Source organism: Microtus oregoni, unplaced genomic scaffold (assembly GCF_018167655.1).
Source record: "Microtus oregoni isolate MIOR12 unplaced genomic scaffold, Mior012 000042F_ref0000377, whole genome shotgun sequence".
In the NCBI taxonomy this organism is placed as follows: domain Eukaryota; kingdom Metazoa; phylum Chordata; class Mammalia; order Rodentia; family Cricetidae; genus Microtus; species Microtus oregoni.
The window spans coordinates 22247140-22263330 of record NW_024543209.1 but is presented as its reverse complement, the minus strand read 5'-3'; the positions used below and the strand labels follow the sequence as shown (position 1 = coordinate 22263330).

The window sequence follows — 16191 nt, the reverse complement described above, 5'->3', positions numbered from 1 at the left end:
TTGCAGAGTTCTTTTTACCATAAAATATCAGAGACACTTTAACATCTGAGTTGTCACATGTCAGGGAGAAGCAAACCTACTGTGGAATCTCAGTCCCTGATACACAATTTCCACTTCCAACCTTCCACAATTACTTCATTTGACTCATGAATTGTCCTAGGTTTAATTATTTTTTGTTTAAGTTGACATTTCTTTACAGATATATTTTTGTGTTCTGGTTTTAGCTAGATAATTGGGAAGAGAATACAGATGTGAGCATCACCCTTATGATTTCGACAGGAATGCTCTGTGCAGAAGACCTTTCCCGACGCTCTATCTTGAAGTCTTTTCTCTGCATGTCTACCCTGTAGTCTAGGAATCTGGGGTTCAAATGGGATCTGTGATTTGTCTTAAACTGCCTTTTACTCAGGATGGTAATGGGGTCCAATATCATTCTTTATATGTTGACTTCTTGTTTTCCCAGAAGGACTTTTTGAATTTTATTTTTAGGTATTTTTTTTTTATTTCTTGAGACTATTCTCAAAAGTATTGTTTTGCTGATTTTGTTTCAATATACTTTTTATTAGAATGTAAAATATATTTAGATTTGTTTACTGACCTTACACCCTGTTATTTGTCCCAAGGTCCATATTCCATCAAACAAAAGCATGGTCAACTCTAATCACAGCAATAACCCAGTTCCTCATTCAACTTCTGTCTCCAGGTTTCTATTGCTGTGAAGAGATACCATGAGCAAAGCAACTCTTTTAAAGGAAAATATTTAATGGGGTGGCTTACAGTTTCAGAGGTTTAGTTCATATCATCATAGTGGATCGTGGTGGCATGCAGGCAGAAAGATGCTGGAGCTGAGAGGCCCACATATTGATCCATAGGCAACAAGAAGTGAACTGACTCACTGGGGAGATGTTGGGCATATATGAATCCTCGATGTCCACCTCCATAGTGACACCTGTGCTCCAAGAAGACCACACCTCCTAATAGTGCCACTCTATTTCGTTTCAAACCACCACACCCTCCAATATCATGACATTAATTATTAATCAAAAAATGCCCCCACTGTCTTGCCTGTAGGTCAGTCTGATGGATGCACTTTCTTATTGTGGAATATTAGTTTAAGAAGTGTTATATTCGTTCATGCTGTGGAATATTTGTTTAATGGTGCAAAGATGAGCTGCATTCTTTTAGGTTGCATTGGTTTAACTCTGTAATTCTGTGTTACTTTGCCTGTCTAAAATATCTGATTGGTCTAATAGAGAGCTGAGTGGTCAATAGCTAGGCAGGAGAGAGAATAAATAGGAAGAGAGATCTAGACTCCAAAAGAGGAAGAGAAAAGAGCAAGAGAAGGAAAGGAAGACAACAGAGGAAGACACCGGGGTCAGACACCCAGCCACACCACCATCCACAGAGTGAGAAGGAAAAAAAAGAGATATAGAAGAAAGAGGGGTAAAAAGCCTAGAGGCAAAACACAGTTAATGAGAAATGGGATAATTTAAGTTAGAAAAGCTGGCTAGAAACAGGCCACGCTAAGGTCAGCCATTCATAAGTAAGAATAAGACAAAGTGTATTTATTTGGGAGCTGTGTGGCAGCCTCCAAAGAGTAAAACAAAACAAAAGAAAACAAAACTACATTTTCTCAGTTGAGATTCCTCTTCCCAGATGACTCCAGTGTGTGTCAACTTGACAGGAGTCTAAAGAGCACACTGGCACTCCCTGCCCAATTTGTGGACAGCTGTTCCACGAAAGAAGAGTCTCTTCTCCTCCCAGAAAATGTTTCCTGATTATGTCTCCCTGAGAAAAGAACTTTGTGAGTGTGCTAAGTTTGGTAGTGAGCTTGCCCTGACCTGTGGGTCTCCTTACGCCATCCAGTGGGAATAATTCAATCTGAAGGAGACAGCTATGCAGCAATGCCCCATGATGCAATCTGTTGGTGTGGAGATTGTGAGCTAGAGCCTCACGGGAACATCAATTCCTATCTTTCTGGTATCAAAGGAGTTGAGATTGTAAGGCTCAAAGCCCCCCTAATGACCTCCATTCCTTAGTGAAAGAGAACGAAATGTTTCCCTTGAAGGAAATCATGTAGTTGAGCCAGGGATGCGAGGGCTGCTCACCATGGAGCCTGTGTTGAGGGTGAGTGCTGGGTCAGGCCTCTCATGTCCTTTCAGGATTCCTGTGGTTCTTAGCTCTAAGAAAGCAGGGCAAAGACTTTAGTTGTCATTGTCACCATGTCAGGAAACTGCAGAGTCGCCCCTAAAGTGCTATTTTTTTTATTCCTCCACAATGATTATATTTGCCTGGCTCTGGAGTTATCCCAGCAGTCAAGTTTCTGAAACTAGCTTCCAGTTTCTCCAGACCCTCCTTTGTCCACACTCTCAAGCTGTGAGCCAGCTCAAGGACCCTCTTCTGAGTCACAGAGTAGATGGTCACTGCCTCTTCCTCCTCAGGTCCTTCTTTAAACACTGGCACTGAACAGATATGGAGAATGCTGAGGATTCTGTCCTCTGATAAAGTTCCAACCAGGGATCTGGACAGATGAGAGTCACCTTGCTTGTGTAAACCACAGGCACTTCAAGGTCATTGGTGTATTTGGCAGCTTTATTCCTTGTACACTAAACTATCAATGGGACTCCAAATCTTGATTGGCTCACCACCCCCATTTCAAAAAGCCAACAGCCTCATCTACAGCTTTAAGGAAGCTTGTACAGTTCATCTACCTTAGGGATGCTTCTGTCTGTCATGTACTGTCCCACCTGGAGGGCCTTTCCAGTTGCTGATGCAATGCACTGTAAATAGCTGTGGACACAGGACTTAGAGGAGGTGAGAGGAACATCTCCAGTGCAGAAGTGAGAGCCGTGCTGGGCTGGGCTGGGATGTGGCTCCTGGTCACCGGTCCTGTCCTGGATTAAACCTCCTGGTTGCTACTCAAGCATAGGAGTGGTCTCCAGGTCACCCTTTATCAGGTGTTTCTGGTGCGAATCAATGAGCGTTACTAAGTAATATAATCTGCACAAAAAGAGGCTAAAAACTCTTGTGCCATAAACAAAAGAATGAGGAACTCTAGGATCTTCAGTCATACCCTCCAAGTGAGTGTGAACTGGGCTTGGATTCAGCATCTGAATTATTAAGAGAGCGTTTTGATGGAGTGGAGAGAATGGACAGACCAGCTTTTTAATTTGTCTTGTCAAATAGATAATTTTTTATTGTTGGATGGTGTTTTAGTAAAAACTAGTTTTCCCATATATTCACAGTGTCTGATCCTTTTACTGATTCCGGCTCCATACTAAGCCCATATTTATGCAGACGATCTTGAGTCATATCATATATGATTGTAGCTCTTCCTCTTTGGAGGTCACCATCAGGATGTCAACATATATACATGAATAATATAAGCTGAGGAAAGGCCCGCCTCACAGCTCTAAAACCTTTCTACATAGTATTAACATTACATCAGGGAGTTTTTCATACTTTGAGGTAATCCAGTCTATTGATATCAGAGCTGAAGTTCATTATGGTTGAGCGAGGGAACAGAAAAGGTGAAATGCATCTTATCATCAGGATGAATATGTATGCGGTAAAAGCAATCTTTCAAACCCAAAACTATTAAAGGCCAATCTTTAGGAATAGGGGTAGCTGTAGGTAAACCAGGCTGTAACGCTCCCTTTGGTCACATGGTGGCAGTAATATTACACAAACCAATCAGGAATTTCCACTTACCAGATTTCTTTTTAATTACAAGAACAGAATTCCAGGGAGAAAAAGGAGTGTTCTATGTGCCCATTCTCCAATTGTTCTCTGATTCTGGTGAGGCACCTGTAACTTATCTCTAGAAAGGGGCCATTAAGGAGTCCAGACAGGTTCGCTAAATTTCCATGTAATTTTCACAGGTGGTGCTTTCTCAATGTTGCTTAATCTCATTAGAGCTCATAGTTCCTAACCCTGTCAGGGCAGGCTGTTTGATCACACCGTGAGCCCCAAGATTATATTATTTGGTGGAAAAACCTACTTGTAGCTGTAGTGTGAACTATCCCTAACACACACCTTTTATCCAAGAGCTCTCTGCTTGAATATTGTCAACAGGATTAAATAAAATTAACCATAGGCCAAGAGGAGGAGTTAACAACCAGTTTACAAGAAAAAAAGACCCATAAAGAGTAACAGGAAATCAGTAAGACTGAGAGAGAGATGCACAGGAAGTAGGAGGGAGGGACATCTGGTTGGAGGTTTTTTTCTTTGAGATGGCATAGGAGAAAGCTCTTTTTCTGGGATGATGATGAAGCAGTTGGGTGCTTTCTCTGCTTCTCTGAGCTACCAGGTTTTCATCTCAGCATCTGACTCCCAAGTTCTTATTGGTAAAATAGAACAATGGAGACTTTGTTAAAGACAACAAAAGACCGTTCCAGGTGCAACTTTTCCATAATTAAAATAGAGACATCAGCTCCAGAATCAATCAAACTTTTAAAAGTTTTTTTTCTTATTTTTATGCCCAAAGTGATTTATAATTTTACTTTAATATGGTGCTTAAAGCTATAGTTTTATTTATTAATACCAAATCATCCCCCACAAAGTACCTTTTTATGCAAAAGGACTAAACCACCATGTACTTTTCTTTCCTCCTGTTTTAGTTGCCAGTCAGTACTGGGATTATGACTATAATTTCTCCTATTATAATCTTTATCAATAAATCCTGTATGATCTGTGATTCCTTTCATAGATAAACTATTGTGAGCCAATAGATTTTCAACTGTTCCAGACTATATGGGTCCCCAATATCCTGTGAATAATGTAAAAGGCCATTGAAAGGGGGAAACGGCATGTCTTTAGGACAATGAATATCAATAGCAGCATTTCCTTGAGTAGCAGCCTATAATAAAAGAATACAATTGATTACAGTAAGAAGATGGTACAAATATTATCATGTTTGGATTTAATCCTCTAATTTTATGAGGCTTGTGGGAGGGCCTTTAATCCATTTCCCAATTATTTGCTGATATTGCTATTGTTGCAAGGTAAAGACTTAGCGTATTTAGTTTGGCACTTCTGTAGACCAGTGCTTTACTTCTTTGCACTCAGGGTATAAACTAGCTCCTTGACTATGAGCATTCCTTTTTTACAAAGGCAATTTACATTGTTTCATTAAGTAGCTATGCATTTTGCTGACATCTGTTTTTGAACAGCATATGTTTCTAAAGCAGCTAATTTTTTGTTTGTAGGTATCCACATTTCTGCATAAGTACATTTCTTCTCTCTCTCTCTCTCTCTCTCTCTCTCTCTCTCTCTCTCTCTGTGTGTGTGTGTGTGTGTGTGTGTGTGTGTTTATGTCTGTCTGTCTGTCTGTCTGTCTGTGCCTCTCCTCTGTCTCTAAGTCCTGATTATTCCTTAGCAATATTCATTGACTTTATCAAAGCCAGCTCTTTTAATAATTGCTTTTTAGTTTGATTCCCTTTACTTGTATTTCAATAGCATCTTAGAGTCTCCCTATGAAATCAGCAGAGGCTCAGAGAAGGACCTAGTATCAGTTTTCATCCAGGCAGCTGTAGCTACACCACTGACATGTGGAAGGGCTGTGGGATGTATATTGTGCAGCTGATATTTTGTTGCAACCCATCTACCAACCCCTGCCAGCATCTCATATGTGGCATTTCCAGGATAACCCCTTAGTCCTAGTTATGGAAACTTTTCATGGACTTCAGGAGTGTAATCCACCTTTACCACTGGAGAATTTGGGGAGGGCTAAGAACCATTTTATCAGTTATATAAAAATCATGCCAATCATTGTGTAGTATTGTCCTAAACAGTAAGATATTCATAACAACAATGAACAGTACCATAGGAAGCACAAGTCTTTAAAAAATTCTCTTATTTTTTTGTATGCATAGATCAGTCCTTTATTCGGTCATCATCAGCAAAGCCTTCTTGAGTAATAGATGGCAATAGATTCAGGGAAACACAGCCAGACAGTACTTGGAAGAGTATCAAATGGGAAGATGCTACCAAGACTCCTCATGAACTCCTCAGAAGACAAGGTGGATACAATGGAAGAGGAAAAGAAATGACTGTAGTCTGAATCCCAATAGGTCCAATAGGTTCCAATCTCATCCAATGTTTATTTACCCAGTTTCAGAATGAATAAAAGGGATCAATATACTTAGAATATGGCAGAAATCTCACATTGATCCACCGACCTGAAGAGTGAGGGCTATTGTGATTGAAAAGGCTAAATTGAAGTCTTTAGTGATGTATCTTCCAAGGAAAGTGGTGAATTGAAAACAGTATCGCATTTTTAGAATAACTGCAGAAATTAGTGTCACCATCAAGTACTTGAAAGATGCAGGGGTGCTGGTTCCAAACACATATCCCTTTCATTATGGCCAAGTTCAATCGCTGATAAACATTCTGACTTTGTTGAAATTGCACTGGAAATATCAAGCGGATCTCATGGGGCTGGGAAATAGTTGATAAATGAATTCTTTTTCCCTGCCATGCCCTAGCTTGTCTGGGTTCTAAACTTAACTTTTTCATGGGCTCTCCTAAGTCCTCATTAAGAAATGTCAAGATTTCAAGATTAATTTGATCATCAAATTCCTCACCCATGCTTTAGGGAAATCTTCAAACAAGGGAGGGGACATATCTGAAAGAGTCTCCAGTAACAATTTTAAGGTTTCATCATCCAGCTTATAGTCATGAAAAAATTAACAATCTCTTTCTCATGATTAATAATGCCCTTATCTTCCCTAAGAATTTTATAACCATCAGATTAATGCCCAAGTGACCCAGAATTGAACGGTTATCTTTTCACCTTGTTTATATTTCTTTTCAGTGTGTTTTTTGGATTCTGTCCCATACTTCCTCATCTAATTTTTCTTTTTCTGAAAACCGGAGCTTATACTCACAAACAACTTGAAAGAAATTTAATAGTTGTGGTTTTTATAAAACCTCTTTTCTTTAAAAAATGAAGCAGAAAGTCAACATAAGACAAATCTTTCCCTGGTTTCTGCCCCATTATTCTCACTCATCTCCTTCCGTGAGGGTCCCCACTCTCTGATTTCATAGCCAATTTCAGGTCCCTTTTCAGGCACCACTTGTCACCCTCCAGAGTTAGTGGGACCTGGGAGAATGAGGAGGACTAAAGTCTCATGCAACAGCCAACTTTATTCAGAGCAGCAGACAAGTTATACTCTGAGGGTAAGAAAGTTCACATGAGGTCACGCTGTATACAATGGCAAAGACAAGCTGAGCATGTCAAAATCAGGTTCTTCACAGAAGCACACAAAGGACTTTTTAAACATTTAAATGATTATCAATAACACATAATAAGCAGCAATCAGAAATAAACCCACTCCTTTCTGCTCTGCCTGGACAGAGAAAGAACATTTCTGTGATTTGGAGAAACCGAGAGAGAACATTTTTGTTGTGTTTTCTTGGGGTGTTTCCACAAGCACACAGAACTCTCAAACTACTATATTCCTGGGTCATGTTCTTTAATGGAGGGAAGGGTTTGTTTGGTTTACACTTCCACATCACTGTTTATCATCAAGGAATCAGGACAGGAACTCACCTAGTGCAGGAACCTGGAGGCACAAGCTGATACAGAAGTTATGGAGAGGTGCGCTACTGGCTTATTCACCATGGTTGCTCAGTCTACATTTGTATAGAACCCAGAACCATTTGCCCAAGGATGGCACTACCCTAAAGGGCTGGGACTCCCCCATCAATCACTCCTTAAGAAAATACCCTACATTTGGATATTATGGTGGCATTATCTCAATGGCAGTTTCCTCCTTTTAGATAACTCTAGCTTGTCTCGAGTTGACAGAACTAGCCAGTCCATGGCCATTGGCCACCATGAAGCAGTGACTGTAGCCCACAGAATACCTTTGGCACAGTAGAGTTGTAGCCTTCCCTATGGTACTGGCAATGAGACAGTTAGAATCTCATGGGGATGTGGAGGCCATTTTCACAGCTTCACCTAAGATTCCAGTCTCCACTTCTTCCTGCCATAGCTGCTAATTGGCTTGGGGAGTGCATAGGAGGTAGAATCTTGATTGAGGCTTGGGATCTTTTCTCATACAGATTTTTTTTGTAGGTTGTCACCTGCTGAACCAGAATTTCTGGTCATGCAGGTGCATTTGAGTCTCCCATGACCTATAAATTACAATGTAATTTGGATATCCAAGTAAACTGGTCCACTCAACTCAGCTTAGATGAACCAATTCCTTGCACAGTTTTTACCCTGATCTAGGGCCAATGATTTTTTTTTAAATATCTTCCTAGGAAGTCACATGACAGGGAGAATTTGAAGGTGAAGACTAGCAAGCTCTGAGTAGCCACCCCTTCATATTTTCAGTTATATGGAGAAACCAGACACAAGCATAAACACCTCACAAATATGAGGTAGTTTCTGAGGGCTGTAGGCTGCACACCACATTCTGAAGGCTCTATTCTCTGTTCTATTAGGTTCAACTTACTAGTAAAATCATGTGGTATATTTGTCTGTATGCAGATGACCTATTTCACTTAGCATAATGTCCACAGGTCCACATTGGTTAGAAACAATGTGTCCAGAATAAGGAAATAATGAAGTTATTTACACTAATCTATTTGTCTAATCTTACGTGCTTTACTTGAAGGGCAAAACTGAATCCGATTTGCCGGTCGCCTTCACTATCCACTATTTATTTAGAATTTTCATCGTATGTTATAATTTTAATTATTATTCTGACCAAGTTTTGTTTCATTTTTTTAAATTCTATTCTTTTTGGGGGGAAATTCACAATACCAACTCTATATGCCACTCAGAGTTCAGAACATCCTGGTTCATACTGAGTCAACAGTTATGTATATCCTATATATTTTTTTATTTCAAATTAAAGAGTTTGTGTGTGTGTTCTTGTGTGTATGTCTCAACATGAATGTGGAGGTTATAGGGCAGCACATGGGAGTCAGTTTTCTTCATCAGAGATGGATCAGCTTGTCTGACTTGTAGGCAGATACTTTTACCCACCGAGGCATCCGTCAAGATTCATCTTTCTTCTTTTTTTCTTTTACTTTTTCTTTTTTCTATTTTTCTTTTTATGATTTTTCAAGATAAGTTTTCTCTGTAGCTTTGGTACCTGTCCTCCTGGAACTAACTCTTGTAGACCAGGCTGGTCTTGAATTCACAGAGAACTGACTGCCTATGCTTCCTAAGTGCTGGGATTAAAGGTGCACACAAACACCACCTAACCACCTCTCTCTATTCTTAACACTGAACAATCTTTTCATCATTCAGATTAAACACATCTTTCTTCACTCCTTCTCTGTGTTCCTACATCGCTTCTTTTTGAGTCAAATTACACAGACTGACTGAGAAAGTGTTCATTAGTCCAGTCCTCTATGTAACTGGGACTCAGAGAAATAGTAAATGTTCCCTACAAACAAGTCACATTACATGAGAAATGTGAGAAGGAGCTACAGGGATGGTTAGGAGACCTGTTCCTCTTGCAGAGGACCCTGGTTCCTTACCCAGCACTCACATCTAGGACCCATGACTGCCTGTAGCTCTAGCTCCCTGTGGTCAGTGCCCTCTTCTGGTCTGTGTGGGGAACCATACAAACGTGACACATACAGAGAGAGAAACATACATAAAATAAATCTTTATAATTGAAAAACAAGCTATTTAATAATATGTATCATAATACAATACACATCATTTACTTAAATAATTTGTAATACACTGTGCAACCAAGCAAAATATAAAAAACTTATATATCATTGTAAAGTAAAGCCATGTGGAACCCAAAATTTTACAGGAGTTTATTCAGATATGACAGAGCAGTTTTTTTAAAAATAAAATAAAAGACATAAACCCACCTCTAGCAATTCTATACTTTCATGATCAATGATTATATCAATACGTAGTTTTCAGGATGGGTATATCAGATTCTTAGAACCATGTCAATATCTTATTGTGTGGATCTAATTTAAGAAATCAAGCAGCGAATCCTTCCCTTAAACAGATGTAGAATCAGATCCTTTTGCAGCTCTTTGATGACAAACAGCTGGATAGTGTTGTGGAGAGCAACCAGGCATTAACAAAGGGCAGCTGCTAACAAGACTCAGTCTGCTTCAGTCACACTGCAGATTAATCTTGTAAAAAGGGAAATCCACATCTTTATTCAACAGAGAAATTACAAATAGATATAATGAAACTTCACTATGTATTCCTTATCCAGTTTATCCCATATGGACAACCTTCATTCCTGCAGAGAACCTTCGTGAATATAAGACCACGGAAACATTTCAGTGCATTTAGGTTCTGTGACTGGCTGAGAGCACTGGCTTGTCTTCCAGAGGACTCAGGTTTAATTGCTAGCCACCACACTTTGGTTCAGAGCAAACTTTCTAACTCCAACTCTAAGGTGGCTCCCTTAACTAATAATTGTGCTTCCGTGCTCCCCTATCTAACCTTCCTTTATCCCAATCCTCCTTTTTCCCCAAGATCCCCCCATCCTCCCCTTCTCCCTTTTCTCTCCCCATCTCCCCTTACCCCCATCCCACCCCACCCCCAACATCTCAATTTTCTCCCCAGCAATTTTGTCTACTTCCCATAGCCAAGAGGACAACTATATGTTTTTCCTTTGGTTCACCTTCTTACTTAGCTTCTTTGGGATCACCAATTGTAGACTCCGTGACCCTTGTTTATGGCTAGAAACCAATTATGAGTGAGTACATCCCATATTCAGTCGGTCACAGAGCATTTCACAATCTCTTCAATCTTTACAGGAACTAGGCATGGATGTGCTACATGGACATAATACAGGTAAATTATCCAAGCACAATACAAATATAGGAATGAAAAAGTCCCTTCAAAAGAGAGGAAAATTAGAGAATAGAATTTCTTTTATCACTGTAATTTTCTAAGATCTCTCTCAGTCAAGGCTATAAAGTCACCAGGAAGATTGTGTGAGAATAAACACATGCCTAACCTGTTTTCTGAGAATTTTGTCTTACCCACAATATTGCAGAACTGAGAACTTTTTCACACTCATTGAACAGAAAAATAAAGGAGGTAGTCTCTCAATATCTCCCACTGAGCATGCAAACACTCAGGCAGAAATCAATCCCTGTGAATCAGCACAAAGGGGCTAAAAGTTGCATAACCAAGGGCCATAAAATTTTGAACATCTGGCATCAAAGATTTTTCTGCTAAAGAGAGACTTAAAAATAGAGAAACAGCACAGTCAGCCCAATAGAAGAAAACAAAACAGAGCATCAGAAGGAGGACACTCTGAGCAGCTCTCAGCTCAGGGGGAGTTCTGTAGAGAAGCTTGGAGTTCTGAAGGTAGAGGACATGCTGGTGGTGCTTGTGGAGAAGTACCATGTAGCCACTGGCCCCTCCCATGGCTCCCTGAAACACAGTATCTCTCAGAACCATAAAGGGAAGAACTATCCATTTTGTAGTCTTACTTTCTAGCATAAAATAACAATAGTTATCTTTATTATTAAGCTGTGACAAATTCAATCTTACACCTGTGATGGAATGGATTAGGTTAATAGGTATTAAAGCATTGAGTATCCAAAAGAATGAAAAGAATGGAAGGATGTGCCGTGCAGACTTTGGTCTTAGCCTCCTCCATTCAGATGCTCTGGGACTGATTGATTATGGCCTGGACCACAGTGAGGAGACTGCTGGTACAGATGGAGACCCCACGGGCCACCCTCTCCAAGTAAACAATGATCTTACATCCAATGTCATGGAGGAAGTTTTTCAAACCAAAATCTGCCATTGTCTTTGGCAATCCTTTCGCAAGAAGAATTGATGTTTGTAAAAGCCAAATGGATGAGAATAAAGTGTACGGGTTTCTTCTCAGGCCCTCTGAAGAAACTGAACATATAATTCACAGAAACATAAATGTTCCCCAGAGTGCCAAACCCAGTCATGAAGAGGAAAAGTACTTGCTTAATGAATTTTGAAAGCATTTTTTTCCTACCTGTGTAGAAAATCTTGTAATCAGGATACAAAGAGTTTTTCCAGAAAGCATCAGTAATGCTAGACATTTATCTGAAAAACATTTCACATAATAGCATTTTCTGATATATGAGAGTCAGTGATGGACACATGTGCTGCTGTAGACTGGGGCCCTGAACTCTTCCTCTTCCCTGTAGACTCTGAGTTATGTGTGTGCTCTGACAGGTGAGCTTGGTAACTGGAATAAAACTCTAAGGTTTTAAAGGAGATATGTTTGAACTTTATCCTAGCAAAATGACTTGTTTGAATGTGTGTGTTTATTTGTGTCCATGAATTATGCTAATTAATTCTGCATAGCTGAATTGAATTCCATATTTCTGCAATCAAATTTCTTCCCTTTTTTCTCTATTTCATCATATTTCCCCACCCAGTTGGGCAAAGTCTCCTTTCTTATTTGCATCTTAATTAGTGTAACAATTTCTATATTTGCATTTGATTTCAAAGCCTTATAACTTCAATTTCTACATCCTAATATTTTCACAGTTTTTATGTTGAGCATTCTATGATTTCCTTCCATATACATGTTTACTAGTTATTTTTAATAAGTCGTTCTCAATGTCAAGTTCAATTGCACAACCTTTCCAGATAGAGCCATACGGTTAGCGCTAAACCATAAAAATATAACCTGCAAATTTTCATAGAACTACCAGGCCGCAGTTAGGGATGGTGTCTAGCAGAACCTTGTGTTGCTTCCTAGAAGACGGCTAGCAGAGAGCTGTGATCCTAGCAGATGACTCAGGGCATCTGTACCCCAGTAAGTTACCTCAGGACACATACGGGAACATGGAACAGCTCTGGACCTGGGGATGCTGATGAGGTAAACCTAGGAATTGGATTAATGAGGTGTTATATATTGTCATGCAATGAGTACAGTTTTTGGAATCATGAGTCCTCAAATCAACTGCATGAAGCACAGTACGTGGGGGCATACTGGTATGAGTAGGGGTTCCACTATCTAAGAGTTCATGGTGCCATTTGCTTCTGTGGGGCCTGTTGAGCAGCTATTATGTCAGCTGGTTTTGCAGCCTGCTTTTCCTCCAACCTGTTTGTCAGGCAGACTGGTTTTTACTTACCAGTCCCAGGTGATTCCAGAAATTGGACTCAGGAAGGATGCTATTCTTCAAGTTCTGGAGCTCCATTCTCATTTCTCAGGGATTTGCTGTAAGCTTGTGCACCTTTTTTTAGGACATGGAAAAATCTGAATATTACAGTGGCTGCATGGGTTTGTGTGTTCTGAGTACTTGCAATGTCTCTCTTCCCTGCCCTCCTTCCTGTTCAACTCACAAGATTGTTTCAAATGTGTATGTCCCAATGATTTTATCAGAGACCTTCATCAACCAAGCCTTGTCCTGAGATTTGTGTCCAGGTGGCCTCATGACTCTAGAAATGTCAGTTATTGTTTTCAACTGTTCCTTTATCAGAGAGGTTATTGCCTGTTTCAGTGAGTCCTAGAAATCACAATACCATCTAAGTATCTGTACAAATGAAATATGCTCCAGATATTAACAGAAAACACATCAGTATTCACTGACATAATTAGAATAAAAAATTAAGTGTTTTGTCAGTTATTAAAATCTGCCAGAATCCCTGCTATCAGTTCATCCAAGTACTGATGGAAAATATTAACTTTTTCTTTATTTGTTTAGTCCTTGCTTTTGTGGGGATTCCCACTTTTCTTGTCCTCTCTTCTTTTTCCCAAACTTTAAGTCATATTTGAGAGCAGACTCTGATCTTCTACTAATTGATTCCTTTCTACTGAAGTCACTGTCAGTGGAGGAAGCGGTGTCTCATCTTCCACATTATTTGTGAAATGCTAAAGGAAATGAATTTAAAAGAAGGGATGGACTTGTGTTTAGATTGATAAGGTGAGTTACATCCAGCCGTTCTGTTTATTTCTAAAAGAAACAAGCAAGCAGGCAAAAAAGAGACCAAACTAAAAAGATTGTTGCTCATTGCTTCTTAGCCTGGGATAAACTAAAGATGAGCTGTTTCAGGATGTCCTCCTCCACAGCCTGGATCCTAAATGGTGCAATTCTCAAGATGGTAACGATATCTGTTACACTGAGTGCTCTATTCTTCACCAGCCAGGCATTCAATGGCTGAATTTAAGACAAGTATTATAATAATATGTGATAAAATCAAGAGTCTTTAAGGATGGATACAGACAGAAATCTGTCAAATTGGGCATTAGAAGGCTATTGTAAACCTATGCCAATATTAGAAAAGTGAAAATGCATCAAAAATGAAAAGTACAAGTGTTACAAACACTAGTGACACTGGTGTAGTCACAGTGCCGGAAAACTTATACCTGAAAGGGGAATATTTTGTCTTTCATCTATCTAGTTATTTTTGAGTGAGAGAGTCTCTCTGTGTAAACCAGGCTAGCCCTGAACGACAATTCCTTTGCCTCAGTCTCTCTAGTCCTGATGTTCCAGCAATGTATCATGACCGTCTCCAGGGTTTGAGAGACATCTGAAAATCTTATGTATCTTATTGATCCATTTAGAAAGGAAGCCTTAGTCAAAGACCCAGCCAGAGCTCTGTCAGGATACTCCAGCCTGAGGATGGATAGCGAGGCCTCAGCATTTCTTTCTGTTCCATTTCAGTATCTCCAGGAACTACTCTTCTTTGATTTTTCTGGCACCAGGGACCACCCTTCTCAAGAAGAGAAGGAAGGTGGAGGTCCTGAGGATTCCAGAGTCTGGCACTGCTCCCTGGATTTTTCAGAGAGAATCTTCTGCTTTAATGAAACTCTCCATGGCACAGCTGAGGGAATTGAAGATCTTACCTCCATGTACTCACCTGGACCTCTGTGGTGCAGACAAGATCTGGAGCAGCTCTGGGAAGGGGACACTTGTCAGGTCATATTTGTACTGTCAGAATTTGTGGGGCTCATGGCTTCTACCAGGAATTGCAGACTTCAAGTTTCATGTTGTCATAGTGTCGGGGGAAGGAAGGCCTCTGCAGAGCTCCAGTCCCTAAAGTACAACTTTCCCTCTTTCCACAATTACTACATCTGTTTTGCTTAGAACTTATTTTAAGCTTAATTAGGTGTTACTTATTTTGAGAAAAAGAATGTGAGTTGAGAAAATGAACAACTAACTAAGTTTTTGTGTATGGAGCTCCCTGCATCTCCTGACTGTTTTTTATCTTCCCAAAGTGTCAACCTGGGTAGAATCTACTTCTGACACATGGACAAGTCTCTTGCTGTTCTTTATCAAATCCCTCATTGGACAATAGTAGAATAAATGATTCTCAGCTCTAGAGATTCTGCTTACTAAGAAAGTTCCAAACATGGACCAGGACGACTTAGAGTCCCCTGTTCTACCTGCGCCCATCTGTAGTGAAGAACTTTGTTGTAAATGACTCATTCATTCCTGCCCATTAGATACTTTAAATACCATGTGGGAATTGAAATATAAAAGCCTCCCCAATACTTATCTTATCCTAAAAGCAATCTTTACTTAGAAAACTTTAAGGGCACTTTTTAAAAACTTAGGTATGTCCTAGAGTGGTCCTTCTGTGTGTTTTTCAAGCTAGTTCCCTGGAGGTCCTTCCTATGCCAAATCCAACATGATGTAAATAAACATGGGTTCAGGACTGAGATTAAAGTCAATGGTACCATGTAGCAGGATACATGATTAACTTTAAAAAATCAGTAGGCCTTGGTGGTGGCGCACGCCTTTAATCCCAGCACTCGGGAGGCAGAGGCAGGTGGATCTCTGTGAGTTCGAGACCAGCCTGGTCTACAAGAGCTAGTTCCAGGACAGGCTCCAAAAACACAGAGAAACCCCGTCTCGAAAAAAAAAAAATCAGTAGGCCTCATTTATACAAATGATAAAAAAGCTGAGAAAGAAATTAGAGTAACATCGCCATTCACAATAGTCACAAATAATATAAAATACGTTGGGGTAACACTAACTAAAGAAGTGAAAGACTTATTCAACAAGAACTTTAAGTCTTTGAAGAAAGAAATTGAAAAATATGCCATAAAATGGAAAGTTTACCCATATTCTTGGATAGGAAGGACCAACATAATAAAAATGACAAACCTACCAAAAGCAATCTACAGATTCAATACAATTCCCATAGAAACCCAAACACAATTTTTCATAGGCCTCAAAACAATAATACTCAGCCTCATATGGAAAAACTAAAAATCCAAGATAGCCAAAATAATTCTGTAT

At 39.7% G+C, this 16191-nt stretch overlaps 1 pseudogene; it reads right to left on the bottom strand.

Moving 5' to 3' along the window:
* Positions 1-11092: 11092 nt before the first annotated feature.
* Positions 11093-12036, bottom strand: LOC121434073 (annotated as a pseudogene).
* Between the last annotated feature and the right edge of the window lie 4155 nt (positions 12037-16191).